This window comes from Apodemus sylvaticus, chromosome 9 (assembly GCF_947179515.1).
Source record: "Apodemus sylvaticus chromosome 9, mApoSyl1.1, whole genome shotgun sequence".
NCBI classification, from domain to species: Eukaryota; Metazoa; Chordata; class Mammalia; order Rodentia; family Muridae; genus Apodemus; species Apodemus sylvaticus.
This window is the reverse complement of record NC_067480.1, coordinates 3515226-3531658: the sequence shown is the minus strand read 5'-3', so window position 1 is coordinate 3531658 and position 16433 is coordinate 3515226. Positions and strand designations below refer to the sequence as shown.

At 38.6% G+C, this 16433-nt stretch overlaps 1 protein-coding gene across 1 annotated transcript in view; it reads left to right on the top strand.

The window, feature by feature from the left end:
* Positions 1–16433, top strand: part of Dlgap1 (DLG associated protein 1) — an 865098-nt gene that overhangs the window by 147398 nt on the left and 701267 nt on the right. The window contains exons 3-4 of the mRNA XM_052192730.1: positions 6671–6776; positions 14478–14534. The gene's annotated coding sequence lies outside the window, so the exon portion shown is untranslated. The remainder of the gene's footprint in view (positions 1–6670; positions 6777–14477; positions 14535–16433) is intronic.

The window sequence follows — 16433 nt, the reverse complement described above, 5'->3', positions numbered from 1 at the left end:
GGAACACAAAATGAATGATGCTGGTCAGTCATACCTCACATTAGGAGGCAGAATCTGCTTTCTGTAGGCAAAAAGGAGAAAGTACAGTATCTGTAAAGAGAAACAGACAAGCCATATTTTGCATGAGTGTCTGTGTAGTATATTGGTACAATTGCTGTGGTTTCTATCATTTGTTAACTTCTTACCTTGACTTGTACATTGTTACATTTGTAACACTAAATGATGTAATTATAGCATGTAGATTCACAGAACTGTCTCCAGCAGACAGGGCAGGGTGTGCTGTAGCTGACCTGTGCCTTCCTGCTTCCTTGATGCTTCTTTTTCTGACTTCTCAATATTCATGTGCAGCATAGCTCTGAATAAGAGGACATACTTGGTGCCATAATCATTCGGAAGCTGACTTCTGTATGTTCCTGTGATTCATTTGGGAATGTGTATTACATGCTTCATCTGTCCAGGCACTGAGGTTTGGTCTGGTGGTAAGAACAATAACAACAAGAAATTTTGCTCTTAACATTTATAAAGATAAATTTGTGAAGAAGGAGGTTACAAGTCACTGAGACCCAATTTCCTAATGGCAATGGCTGAAGCTCTCAGTCCAGACCTAAGAAGGCATCTTTGACAAAAGAATTATTAAAGTCAAGCAATAAATGTGAACAAAGATAGCATTCACAGTTATGGAGATCACAGAGCTTCATGAAATCATCGTAAGTTGGCTGAGGCATCTCTGCTAGGTTCTAAACATTCTCTCTCAGATGTCAGGACAGTAGCAAGCTGTATAGTGTGCTTTGCACGTATAGCAGGCTGTAAGGCCTTACCTTACTCTGGGTAAATTTACTATAAAGCTGTTCAGAATATAAATGAAAATGAGGAACTTAAAATTCTAGGTTCCACATTTTCCTTCTCTTTGTGAATCCCTTGGTCTTGTCATATTTGTGTGTGCCAGAATAGCACGGGTCCGCACAACTCGCAACATCTCTCTCCTTTCTCTGTTCATGCCACTTTAGAATCTCCTGTCAGCATTCTCTCACTCTGCTTTTACAGTCGCTAGCTTGTCCCTGGACCATGCTAAGAGACAACGGCCCTTCTTCTGACCACCCAATACTCCTACACTGCCCTATTTCTTTTTCCAAGAGCCCTGCTGTATCTGTCATCAGGCTTTGTTGAGCTGAGATCTGGACCAGTTTTGCTCACCTGGCAGCTTCTGTCTGTCCATCTCATACTCACTAGGCATTGTGAGAAGGATAGACTCTGGTGAAGGCTCACTTGTTATGTTTTCTAACTTCTTGAGCTGCTAATGGCATTGTTTTAACAGTTCTCAGCTACTCCAGTTTTTGTGTGCCCACATCCCTCTTTTTTTTGAAGATGCCCTGCTGAGATTTTCTTAACTCAGGAACACGTTCTTAAGCCAGAACCTATTTGTAGGTCAGAAACCACCACCATGCTCTCCACATCCTCTCTTTGCCATCTTCACCAGTAAAATTTATTACCCTGGAAGCACAGCCCACTTTCTTCATATTATATTCACATTTATATTCATAAGAACAAGTGTGTTGTTTCATCTTTAAGTGATAAGGATATTCTCAGTTGAAAAGAATGCTTTATGCAACTCTTAGATGCCCCCCGCTCTTCAGTCAGCTCTGTAATCATTGTTTTTCTCTTACCAACCAGGAGGACATTATCTAAGGTCACACCTTCCCTGCCTCCCATTCTCAGGTACCATTGTTCACCTCCCAGGCACATGTGTCTTTTCCTCTATAACAGATGGGTTTTCTACCTGCTACAAATGTTACTTCCTCCCTCTATCTTTGGTAATATGTAGCAATTACTATGAATATTTGCTAACATGTAACAATTACCATGAATGGTCTAAGAGCCATGGTCTGATGATGCAGCATGGCTCACAGATGACATTGCAAACAGTTTCTTCAGTAGAGAAAAATGTGAGTATGTTTTGCATACTCATATTTTTGCATATATTTGCATGGAAGGGTCAGTAAGTGGCATGATGTTATGGTACAGAACCTACAGATGGAGGGAGTTTGTGTTCATCAGGCATACATGATTGTGTAACAAACATGAAGGTATCACTACACAATTGTGTTAAATTTTCCAAGTACCTTATCATACTACAAAACAATTTAGATTATAACACACAATAGAAGCAAGTAGAAAAATCTGCACTTTGGGACAGATACTATTATAACACAAAATATTCAGTAAGTCTATGATGAATAAACCAAATCTATAAATATTAGATAAATATTAGAAATGCATTTTGTGATGTTCACCTGGTTTTGGTTCAATGTGAATTATTTCCTTATTTACTGCATAGTCTTTGTGTTCAAATTCTCTACCTGTGTACTAGTATTAGGTATTGCTTCTCCTCAGCTATGAAACAGTAAACATATTTTTAAAGTATTTCTGCTTTTATATACAAATCATGAACCATCCCTGTCAAATTCTTCTACCCAGTAATCCCTTTAAGAGAATTGTAATGCAATGATTGGCATTAGATGTAGAGAAGTTCATGTGTAGATTCAGAAGTTGAATTAAATACCAGAAAGGTGTCTCTAAAATTGTTCAAGAAGAGAAAATTCTAAATGATGCACTAATGGCCTATAATTTCTAGAGCTGAAATCAATATTGAAATCCAAGTAAATGTAAATAGAACTTGACTCTAATGTAGCCCCTGGGCTGCCCCAAGGATGCTACAAGAGGATGCAAACCTAGTATTAGTGTTTCACAAATGTTCAGTGTCTTGTAGTCAGTGCTATAGATAGAAACTGCAAAGGCACCCCTGGCCTTTTAGGCTTATTATCTAAATAAAGCAGATGTGGTTAAGACAGCTGCTGTGATTATCCCCGTGGGCACTCTAAAATAGAGAAGTTGGTTTAAAAAAATTAGGAGGTTTTATGAATTAGAGGCTAAAAAGATTTTGCCTTTGTCAAAGTTTAGCTGTATGTATTAACTACTGCACAGTTAAGCTTTAGTCAGTAACCAGCAACATGAGCTGAGGATGACTTTGCCCAAAGGGAAATCCCATCCCGCTCAAGCAGGGCATGAGGGTCCAGTACTGGATTCTGTGTTCACTCATACCTAGTTGTCCTTAGTTTGATGGGGCAGAATGTTTGGGTTTGTTTTTACTTTTAGATCTCAGCTTTAAAGGGAACAAGGACTTGATGTGATTCACATGCAAGTTTGAATGTTCACTTGTGGAAAAGAGAAGATTATTAATGAGTTCTTCAAGGCATTTCAAATCAGAGAAATGATTAGGTGATTAGGCAGAGCAGGAACCTTGTCACATCTGACAGTGTTGTATTTGGAGAATCATGGAAGCAAGAATGAGTGAGCTCCTTCCAGATGTGGGAGAGGGTTTGTGCTAAAGGCAAGGACAGAATGACATTTTTAAAGCTTTGTTGAGTTTTTTTTTATTAGATATTTTCTTTATTTACATTTCAAATATTATCCCCTTTCCTGATTTACCCTCTGAAAATATCCCATCTCCCCATTCCCCTTCGTCACCAACACACCACTCCTGCTTCCCTGTCCTGGAATTCCCCTGTACTGGGGCATGGGCCCTTCTCAGGGCCAAAGACCTCTCCTCCCTTTGATGTCCAACAAGACCTTCTTCGGCTACATAGCAGCTGGAGCCATGGGTCCCTCCATGTATACTCTTTGGTTGGTGGTTTAGTCCCTGGGAGCTCTGGGGTACTGGTTGGTTCATATTGTTGTTCCTCCTTGGGGATACAAACTCCTTCAGCTCCTTGGTTCCTTTCTCTAACTCTTCCATTAGAACCTTGTGCTCAGTCCAATGGTTGGCTGAGTGCACCCACCTGTGTATTTGTCAGGTACTGGCAGAGCCTCTCAGGAGAGCCATATCAGGCCTCTGTGAGGTAGCACTTGTTGGCATCCACAACAGTGTCTGGGTTTGGTGACTGTATATGGGATGGGTCCCCATAAATCCATTTTATAGACAGAAGAAAACATCAAACTTAGAATAAAGTCATGAGCCCTAGGGCACAAAGCGGGAAACGCCTTGGTAAGAACTTGACTTCATTCCTGTAAGTACGAAGTAGTGTTTTCTGCCACTTGTTTTGTTTCTGTGGCTTTAATAATTAAATTTTCTTGATCACTATTCTTGAATACATAGGAAAAAGTGAAATCATCCCCCCTTGTCTCAGTGCTACTGTTAAGTTTGGGCAGATGATGAACGTAGCTTTCAGAAGGATGCACTGAAATCTTCACTTTACAGAGTTGGCCTTCCTCTTCCAGCCCCTCATCCTAATCCTATCAGATCAGCAAAACTCAATGCAAATTATGTACTCTCTTGCTATCAGGCCTGTTTCAGCACTTTCAAACTTCTCTTGGCTGATCCACAAAATTTCAGCATAGACTCTGTCATATATAAAGATATTCTCCCCCTCTCCATCTCCAACTCCGACTCCGACTCCCTCTCACTTTCACTCTCCTTCTCCCTCCTTCCCTCCCTCCTTCCCTCCTTCCCTCCCTCCCTTCCTCCCTCCCTCCCCCTCTCTCTCTCTTTCTCTCTCTCCCCCCCCTCTCTCTGTTTCGTGGGGGGGGGCGTCTGTTGTATACATGTGCATTGTGTATATCCACTTGTGTGGAGGGGGTTATGTGCAGACATGTGTGTGTGCATATATGAAAGTTAGAGCTTTGTGTCATGGTCTTCCTCTGTTAATCTACACCCCATTTTTTGAGGTAAGGTCTCAATGAACATGGGACTGCTCAATTAATATAGCAGTGGGCCAATGGCCCCACATTTCCAGGATAATAGTTGCATGCTGTACCCAGGCTCAACATTTTATACATGTGCTGGAATATTAAGTTGAGTCTTCATGCTTGTGGAGCAAGGCCTGTACTGAGTAAGGCATCTTTTCAGCCTTTTAGTAGTACACTATTTCCCACAGTTTCCAGACCAGCAATATACGTGAGCTGTGATGTAACTTTTTCCTGTAGACCCAGAACCCAATGTCATACAACAGTGTGAACAACTATAACCAATGCTATAACTAAGATACATATTAATAACTAACTTCTGAATTGGAAACAAGGCAGTGCATATTGTCATACATTGAATACTTCAAACTTGTACCATGGCTTCATAGCCTTGGAATATGTATTATTTTATTCCGTATTACACCAAATGCACTTACCTGACTTGGGTGCTAAGGTAAGCAGTTGTCATTCTCTTTTCAAATCACTTGTTATGAATGAAGCAATTGTACTTCTTTATCATGTTTTTGTGTCATTAAGAAGCTGGGGATTCACAGTCACCCCTGTTCAATAACTTATTTTAGCTTGTTGGTGTTTTTTAGAAGGCAGAGTTCATTTTGGTTGGTGCAGAGCCCCTTTTCCTGAGGCAAATTACTGCTTAGTGCAGGGACTTCCATACAGAAGTTGATGTCGGTCCCCTCCGACACCCAACACAAGCACTTCTTTTTTTTTGCATAAGATTTAATCCTGATCTATTAATATTTGCACAAATTCAAACAATTTAATTTGTGAACTCAAACTGACCTCACTTTGAGGATCAATTGTCAGATACAACATAGTTGGATTTTTGTCTTTATTGATGGTCTGTCTGATGAGAGCTTTTAGGGTTTTTCTATACTCTGATAAATTAGGGCATATATGGGTGAGAGGACGGTGCAAAACTAGATCACTGACTTAATGCTACACAACATCTTGCTCAGTTTATCATCCACTCAACTTAAAATATCACTGGTTAGAAAGACTATTACTTAAAATATGTGGATGACTTTAAAGAGCAAGACCTTTTCACGTGTCTGGCATATCACTATGTTTTGTGCAGCTCCAAACACACAATGATCAGTACTTAGGTGAAATTGGACTAGGAGAACAGCTGTAGGCAGCTGTAGATGCTTTAGTGACATGCAGTGCAATGCTGATGTTCACAGCACAGTGCTCAGGGTTCTTTAGACTCTTAGGCCAGAAGAGTTTCTGATCATATGACCTTCTGACTATTTGTCAAATGAGGGGTTGCCTTCAGGTTTTTTTTCCTAAGTGTCTAGTTTCCTTAGACTTATGTGAGAGTAACTAGCTTGCTAGTCAACTTAGGTTAAAATTCAGAGGTGGCTACAAATAGGAAAAAATGACACTTCTACTGTCCACAAAGTGGAAAGCATTAGATAACTAAGTCCAGAAACATCAGAGTCTAGATCCTGGCCTTTCTATTTTTAAGTTCTTTCCTTTGAAATACCATTTCCCTGAGCCTTATTGAGAACAAACAAACTGACTTAAAACAAAAACAAAACAAGAAACAAAACAACATATCAGAATGGTATTGTTTTCTAATAAATTAGATAATATATGTCTAGGATTTTGTATTGTGTCCTAGACTAAACTTAAGCCTTACTAGATTTAGTAATGCATAAATATAATGGTCTCATGAGTGTATATGTGAGGGTAATTTCATTTTTGGTAAAGTGAAGAGACTGACGTATATTAAAGATAGAAGTCAGAGGTCAGATTTGAGAAGCTGTCTCAGAAGAGTGTTCGGTTGAGGTCATGTAATGAGGAGAAGCAGTTGGCTTCCTGGGGATCTGACACTAGGCAAAGGGACAGTAAAGTATTCTAGACTGCAGTAGTATTTCTCAAACTTATTGGATATTGTTTGTATTTACAGAATGATTCCATTCAGAAAACCAGGGTACAGGGTCTCTACTGAACACAAGCACCTTTTGAAGGATTTGATGTTCAAAGGACTCACCACATAAATCTAACTGTACAAGGTAGGGATGTATAGCATTAAATTTTTGATCCTTAATGCTTGCATTTCTTGAGAGTCCACACTGCGTTTAGATTAAGTGGTTTTAAAAATTAAATTATTAAGAAAATAATTAAATCAAAAGAAAATTAAAAGAAAAACCAAAGGTCCATTTATTCAGTAAACAATTTTATACTTAAACTTGCTTATAACTTAAGAGTATAAGCCATCACCACATAATAAACAAAGCTAACAATCCTTTAGTAAAACTACCTAAATTGCCTTTGGGTAGATAATTCACATTCTGTTTTGGGATAAAAAACAGAATTCGAAACAAACACCTGAAGATTTCTTGGAGACAAATTATGAATTCAACATTTATTTAGAATCTACAACATTTATAGAAATAAATATTTATTAGAAATAAATAGAAATAATGTAAACGATATAGTTTTATGAGCCAACTATATCTTTTTCTTTCACTTTCTTCTCCTGAGTTCCCCCTTATCTTCCTCTCTCTTAGTCTCTTGTTTTTCTTCTCAGATCCTCCTACTGTCAGACATCATATGTGTGGTGGGACAGTAGCCTGATTATTTGAGGAAGTATTGGAAGCTCATCAATATGTGCTCTTCACACAGGCTTTCTTTCAGTGGATGTTTCTACCTTCCCAGGGACCTTGTAAAGGGAACCCTGAGTCTGGGCTATTCACACAGGCTTCCTTTCCTTTGACTCTACCTACTTTCCCAGGGCTCTGGGATAGCTGGCATACAAAGAGCTTTCCAGCAAGATTTCCTCACTCAAATCTTAGGTAATTGTGAGATTTAACAGTCTTCAAATATCTATCAGTTTTCTAAATATAAAATTTATCACCATCAGTCCGTTTGCTCTTCTGGGATTCTTCTCTTGTGAGAGAACTGATATTTTAGGAGTGACCTCCTTAATGATATTGATGTCATTTCATTTAATAGAATGCCCCAAAGTACAACATAAATTCTTGGAAAAAACAAACACAAATGATTATTATTTCAAATTGTCTTATAGCCTTTTACTGATTTTCATATGCAGTTTACGTTAGTTCGCTTTAATGCTTTTATTATGTTGGCTTTATTTTACCATTGCAAGTGAGAAGTAACATGTTGAAACCATAGCATTTTAAGTAAAAATAAAAAGATAAGTTAAAAAGTATTACTAATAACCGATTTTTCTGAGGTAGAGATTATTATTGGCCATCTCTGAGATTTGATCCTTTATATGGTAGAAGAGGAGAATTATTTCATTCAGATAATCGCTGAGAGGGTCATATGGGATATATAAACATGGAGTTTGTGTCGTTAGAGACTCAGTGTGACCAGGAGACTTCTTGTTTCTGTTATTGTTTATTCATCTGTGGAGCTCATCTCTCCTCCTCTTCTGTCACTAATACAGCCCCAATCACACATGAATACTCAGAGCAGGAGCTTTTGGAGCTGAGGTTATATAAGTAAAACAAAAATCCTTAATATATATGTTTTGACAAACGTATTTCTATCCTACATCATATTTGCAAATCATAATATATTTATTACATGATGTGCATATTAATGCATTGAATAATGTATGTCTTTAATAATGTCAAAGGAAAAAGCAATGGGTAAAGAGAATATCTGTAGTACAAGAAAGAAATTGAAGTGAATTATGTTGGGGTCATTAATAAAGACTTCACTTCTATTAGAACCTACTTGAAAAGGACAATGACAGTAACTTTGGAAGAGAGTTCCTGAAATGAGGTTCAGCAGGATTACAGGGATGCACATAATAGCAAGGAGAAATCACCAGCTTTCACATTCTTCTAAACTGAGTTTCCCATCTGGCATGTCAACAGTGATAACATGTCAACCAGCTCTGCCTGGCTGTGTAGAGTGATCACTCACATTGCTGGACAGTCACCACCCACACCCACCTCCAGAGCCTCCACTGAGACTTAACACCCACAATGCAGCTTCTTACAGTGCCCTTCTGACTGGCTCCCAAACTCTGCAATTATTTTAATTCAACAAAAATAGGAGTATTAAGATCATTAACTATTTACAATACCCACAAAGCTGCTCCTTACTGTGCCCTGCTAATTTACTTCCCAACTCTCTGTAATTATTTTTAACTCAACGGAAAGGGGAATATTAAGACCAATAACTACTTACTAAATGTATAAAATAGTGGAAAATTTGACTGCTCAGTTGGGAACAAGTTAAAATACTTGCAAATTTGCAACAAAGTATGAGGGTTTCTTTCTTCTTATCTTTGTTTTTTAATATTTTTATTTTCTATATTCTTTGTTTACATTCCAAATGATTTCCCCTTTCCCAGATCCTCCCTCCCCATATGTCCCATAAACCTTCTCTCCATCCCTTCTCCAATCACCTCCCTCCTTTTTCTCTGTCCTTATATTCCCTTACCATGCTAGATCAATCCTTTCCAGGATCAGGACCCTCTCCATACTTCTTCATGGGAGTCATTTGTTATGCAATTTGTGCCCTGAGTATTCAGAACTTCTGGGCTAATTAATATCCACTTATCAGAGATTGCATTCCATGTGTATTCTTTTGTGATTGGGTTACCTCACTTAGGATGATATTTTCCAGATCAAACCATTTGCCTAAAAATTTTGTGAATTCATTGTTTCTAATTGCTGAGTAGTATTCCATTGTGTAAATATACCACATTTTCTGTATCCATTCCTCCTTTGAGGGGCATCTGGGTTCTTTCCAGTTTCTGGCTATTATAAATAAGGCTGCTATGAACATAATGGAGCATGTGTCTTTATTGCATGCTGAGGAATCCTTTGGGTATATGCCCAGGAGAGGTATAGCAGGGTCCTCTGGTAATCTCATGTCCAGTTTTCTGAGGAACCTCCAGACTGATTTCCACAGTGGTTGTACCATCTTACAGCCCCACCAGCAGTGGAGGAATGTTTCTCTTTCTCCACATCCTCGCCAACACCTGCTGTCTCCTGAATTTTTGACCTTAGCCATTCTGACTGGTGTAAGGTGAAATCTCAGGGTTGTTTTGATCTGCATTTCCCTAATGACCAATGATGTTGAGCACTTCTTAAAGTGCCTCTCAGCCACTCGAATTTCTTCAGGTGAAAATTCTTTGTTAAGATCTGTACCCCATTTTCTAATAGGATTATTTGGTTCCCTGGGGTCTAACTTCTTGAGTTCTTTGTATATATTGGATATTAGCCCTCTATCAGATGTGGGGTTGGTGAATATCCTTTCCCAATTTGATGGTTGCCGTTTTGTCCTTTTAACAGTGTCCTTTGCCTTACAGAAACTTTGTAATTTTATGAGGTCCCATTTGTCAATACTTGATCTTAATGCATAAGCTATTGGTGATCTGTTCAGGAACTTTTCCCCTGTGCCCATGTCCTCAAGGGTCTTCCCCAGTTTCTTTTCTATTAGTTTCAGTATGTCTGGTTTTACATGGAGGTTCTTGATCCACTTGGAGTGAAGTTTAGTGCATGGAGATAAGAATGGATCAATGCGCATTCTTCTGCATGCTGACCTCCAATTGATCCAGCACCATTTGTTGAAAAGGCTATCTTTTTTCCACTGGATGTTTTTGGCTCCTTTGTCGAAGATCAAGTGACCATAGGTGTGTGGATTCATTTCTGGATCTTCAATTCTATTCCATTGGTCCACTTGTCTGTCACTGTGCCAATACCATGCAGTTTTTAACACTATAGCTCTGTAGTATTGCTTGAAGTCAGGGATACTGATTCCCGCAGAATTTCTTTTGTTGTTGAGAATAGTTTTAGCTATCCTGGGTTTCTTGTTATTCCAGATGAATTTGAGAATTGCTTTTTCTAACTCTGTGAAGAACTGAGTTGGGATTTTGATGGGGATTGCATTGAATCTGTAGATCGCTTTTGGCAAGATGGCCATTTTAACTATATTAATCATGCCAATCCACGAGCATGGCAGATTTTTCATTTTCTGAGGTCTTCTTCGATTTCCTTCTTCAGAGACCTGAAGTTCTTGTCATATAGATCTTTCACTTGTTTGGTTAGAGTCACACCAAGATACTTTATATTGTTTGTGGCTATTTTGAAGGGTGTCATTTCCCTAACTTCTTTCTCAGCCTGCTTATCCTTTGAGTATAGGAAGGCAACTGATTTGCTTGAGTTGATTTTATAACCAGCCACTTTGCTGAAGTTGTTTATCAGCTGTAGGAGTTCTCTGGTGGAGGTTTTTGGGTCACTTAAGTAGACTATCATGTCATCTGCAAATAGTGATAATTTGACTTCTTCCTTTCCAATTTGTATCCCCTTGACCTCCTTATGTTGTCTAATTGCTCTAGCTAGAACTTCAAGTACTATATTGAAAAGAGATGGAGAGAGAGGACAGCCTTGTCTAGTCCCTGATTTTAGTGGGATTGCTTCAAGTTTCTCTCCATTTAGTTTGAGGTTGGCTACCGGTTTGCTGTATATTGCTTTAATGATGTTTAGGTATGGGCCTTGAATTCCTGTTCTTTCCAATACTTTTAGCATGAAAGGATGCTGGATTTTGTCAAATGCTTTTTTCTGCATCTAATGAGATGATCATATGGTTTTTTTTTCTTTGAGTTTGTTTATGTAGTGGATAGCATTGATGGATTTCCTTATATTGAACCATCCCTGCATCCCTGGGATGAAGCCTACTTGATGCTTAGTCTCTGGGAGCCCTGGGACATCTGGGTGGCTGACATCATTGTTCTTCCCATGGGGCTGCAAACCCCTTCAGCTCTTCCAGTCCTTCCTCCAACTCCTCCATTGGGGACACCTCTCTCAGTAAAATGGTTGACCACTAGCATCTGCTTCTGTATCGGTAAGGCTCTGGCAAAGCCTCTCAGGAGACAGTCATAACAGGCTCCTTTCAGCAAGCACTTCTTGTCATCCATAATAGTGTTGAGGTTTGGTGACTGTTTATAGGATGTATCCCCATGTAGGACAGTCTCTGGTGGCCTTTCCTTCAGTTTCTCTCCCACACTTTGTCTCCATAATTGCTTCTGTGAGTATTTTGTTCCCTTTCTCAGAAAAACTGAAGCACCCATGCTTTGGTTTTCCTTTTTCTTGAGCTTCATGTGGTCTGTGAGTTGTATCTTGTTTATTCTGAGTTTTTGGGCTATATCTACTTATCAGTGAGTGCATATCATCTGTGTTCTTTTGTGATTGGGTTACTTCACTCAGGATAACACTTTCTAGTTCCATCCATTTGCCTAAGAATTTCATGAATTCATTTTTTTGATAGCTGAGTAGTACTACATTGTGTAAATATACCACATTTTCTGTATCCATTCCTCTGTTGAAGGACATCTGTGTTCTTTCCAGCTTCTGGCTATTATAAATAAGGCTGCTATGAACATAGTGGAATATGTATCCTTATTACCTGTTGGAGCATTTCTGCGTATATGCCCAGGAGAGGTATAGCTGGTTCCTCAGGTAGCACTTTGTCAAGTTTTCTGAGGAAACACCAAACTGATTTCCAGAGTGGCTGTACCAGCTTGCAATCCCACCAGCAATGTAGGAGTGTTGCTCTTTCTCCACATCCTCGCCAGCATCTGCTGTTCCCGGAATTTTTCATCTAAGCCATTCTATCATGTATATTTAATAGAATACTCCTAAACCTAAAAAATAAGGACAAATTTGTTATTTGTAATTATATGAAGATAATTGTAAAGCATTGTGCTAAGTGAAAGAAGCCACATGTAATTCTTACTTAAGCATGCAATTTAAATAACTAACTTATAGCAATAGGGCACAGAATGATAATCACCCGTGTGGTATATGAAGGAAGGAAGACATGATACTAAAGAATACAAAATAACAGTAAGGCACAAAGACTGGACATGCTTTGAAATCTATCTCAGGGTGTAATGGGTATACTTAATAACAGTGTGTTTCATATTTCACAACTACTAAGAAAAAATTTAAAATGTTGTTACCACAAAAATCATTGGTATTTTGTTAAATCATCTGATTTTACTATTATACATTCCATTCACAAATCATAAAAAGGCTACTTCATATTCTATAATTCTCCATACTGTAATTTGTCAATTTATGATGAAAAATTCTTTATTTTACTTTTATCTAGCCACAACATCGTTTTTCTTTTCTCCCTCCAAGTCCTCCCATATATTTCTGCCCACTCTCCTTTAAGTTAATGACCTTTAATTTTAATAGTTGTCATTGAATGCATATATGTATTTGTATATGCATATTTATTTCTAAATAAAACCTGTTCAGTCTATATAATGCTAGTTATATACCTGTTTTCTGCACTGTTCTTTTGCTACCAGACAACAAATGGTGTGAGGTTCTCTTGGGAAGACTACTTCTGCTCCCAGCTGCCTCCATTTCCGATAATTCTTTGCATAGTGCTAAGGTCTTGTGGAGTTTTCCCTCAACTACTTTGCCATGTCCATTGGTGTCACTGATATGCAACACACATTGGGGCACACATAAAATTCTAAAGGAGACAGTTGATCAGGAAAAAAGCATCAAATGAAGTAGCTTTGGGTAGATTTATCAAAAGAGAAGGTAATTTTAGATGAGAGAATTGAATGACAAATGGTTCCTAACTTTGGAGCTTTGGAAGTAGGAAAGCGGACCTTCTCAAAAGAAGAGAAGAATGATTGTGGTGTGCAGGACTTTATGAGCAACCCTCACAACTCCATCACATTGGGAGTGATGACCGCAGGAAGCAGGAGATATGGCTACCCCTCACAACTCTATCACATTGGTATTGAAAGTTGCAGAAAACAGGAGATATGACGAACCCTCACACCTCTACCATATTGAAAGTGATAGTCACAAGAAAAAGGAGATATGACCAACCCTCATGACTCCATCACACTGGGAGTGATGACCACAGGAAACAGGAGATATGACTAACCCTCATACCTCTACCATATTGAAAGTGATAGTCACAAGAAAAAGGAGATATGACCAACCCTCATGACTCCATCACACTGGGAGTGATGACCACAGGAAACAGGAGATATGACCAACCCTAACAACTCCATCACATTGAAAGTAATAGTCATAGGAAACAGGTCAAGATCTTAGGGAATGCTAGAAAGGTAGAGAACCATGCCAGTAAGTATGCATCAGGAGACAACTTGTTTGTTTTTCTTCACTTGATTTCCTGTAATAATATTGCAGGGGTAAGCATAAAACAGACATTAGGTAGTTCTTAATATTTTCATTATTTTTGCAAGTTCTGCATAATTATACAATGAATAAGCACATTTAAAAAAAGCACAACCCTTGTGCACAACCCTGATGAGCTGAGTTTGATACCTGGAACCCACAAGATAAGCAGAGAACTAGCTCCTGAATGTTGTCCTATGATCTCATTATCTGCCACGGCCACTTGCACCCACCACCCACAAGTACAATAGCTTTTAATAAAATAATCAATAATTATATTTTTCAAAGAAGACTTATTTTAAGTTAATGGACAACATAGAAAAATGGATGTCCTACTCTCCTCAATGTTCGGAGTCAGTATTTTTACCTGAACTAAGTAATAAACCACTTGGCACTGAACAAAACCTCAAGAGTTATACTGAACTGTGGTTATGAATTTAGAATTTGGACAATACTAGGAAAGGTTTGAAAAATAATCTTCCACACTTAGAAATAGTATCTTCCCAGAACTAGAAACTATCAAGAGGAAGATCTAAGGTTTTTTTTTTTTTTTCCTAGATGAATCTGTGCTGACAGGGTGCAATCCACGGAAAGTTACACTTGCATTGTATGAAAGTAAGTCATAACAGTTGTTGAGAAGTTTTGCTGCACGGCAGAATTGATTGTTTTAGTAAAATATAAACTGCCATTTCTCTGACTGAATTTAAGACTTAGCAGATCTGCCTGTAAAATTTGTTTCTTTCACAAGGTAGCAGGTAAAACTGTTGCCAGTCTGGGAGCCCATTTTGAGAATGTGCAGTGTTGCCTTTGAAATTCAGAAGATTCACAGATTGTCTTGCTTGTAAGATTAATAGGTTAATTGGACATAGTGTCACACACATATATGTATGGACAAACCCACCTGCTGGGAACAAGAAAAGATAGAGAGAGAGAGAGAGAGAGAGAGAGAGAGAGAGAGAGAGAGAGAGAGAGAGAGAGAGAGAGAGAGAGAAGGGAGGGAAAGAGGGAGAGAGGGAGAGATGGAGACAGACAGCGACAGAAATGACAGAGATAGAGACAGATACAGGGATATGGAAAAAGAAAAAGAGGGAAATATTCTTTCTGGAGAACAAAGATAAAAGGGACACAAGTCTCTTATTCTACTCCTGGCTTGCGTAGACTCTTGGGAACACCCAGAGAAATTAGGAAATAGCCAGGGTTAGTTCATTTTTTTCCCAACAATGAACATGGAAATGTTAAAATAACAATTACTTTAGGTTTTGATCATTTTTTTTATTATTTCCCCCTATGTAACTTCTACTTCAACACTGTTTTGCATACATGCAGATACTATTACATTAGATACTATTGGGCACTAGTATACTTTCTTTAGGTCATGGTATATGTAGGGGGGAAAGGAGGGATTTTCAGAGTCAACTAATAAGGATCCTTCCTCTGCCAAATGTTAGCATCTTATGTTGCAGATAACCCTTATTTACTTTATCTGAGTCCCCATTTCCTAACTGGCAAAAATCTAATACCTTCTAAGTATAGTTGTTAAAGAGGAACTTTTCCTGGTTTATCTCTGACATATAGGGTGTTCAGAAATGATGATATTGTCAATATGAGTGCAGGACTGTTGTTATATCATATATAAATCTTGAGTAACACATAAACTCATTAAACACATAGATTAGATGATCTACATGTCAGGATCAACCTCAGTAGTTGTCCAACCCCATAAAAATAGAACCAGATGATATGGCCCTATGAGGGAATGCAGTTGGATGATTAAAGATGCTGGAGATTTAAATTCATCCCAGCTCTGTGCAGAAAGTGGCTTCTTTGCCAGGTATAGGGGAGCTACTTGGTCAGAGGCCACCTGTTCTGCCACTTCAGTTCAGAGATGAGAGGAGATGAAACGAAAATATGATTCCTATGGAGAGTGCCTGGCCTTGGGAATTCACTCCCAAATGGTTATTTATTCTGTTGATGCTGACTGAAGTTGTCAAGATCAAAAGGTAAAGAATGACTTTGGAACACAAAATGTTCTATCCAACAGAGAATGTAGACATCACAGAGCTATTAATCAAAGCCGTCGAGCTGAAAGTGACTTTAACAACAGGGTTTAGAAGACAACACAACTTGGATCTGACTGTAAGATGACTCACAGTTGTAGCAGAACAACCTGAGCTGAACTGCAGATTTTGAAAAGTCAATAAATTGTGGCCCAGGAACTGTCATTCAGTTATTGGAAGCATATGGTCTATTTGAATGGTTCAGTTGTCTCTTCATCTCCAGGGTTTCTTCTGATATCTTAACTCATGTCTATCGTCTATCAATGGAGCTAGATCATCACTCCTGTCGTGTGTGTGTGTGTGCATGTGTGTGTTATAAGCTTAGGGTTTTGAATGCTATGAATGTGATAGACACAAACTGGTTTGAGGGTTTATAATTCATGGGAAGTTCAAGGGAGGGGAATCATGCATCAATTTATGATAAAGCAAAATCAAGGCACTGGGAGACTGGGCCAGA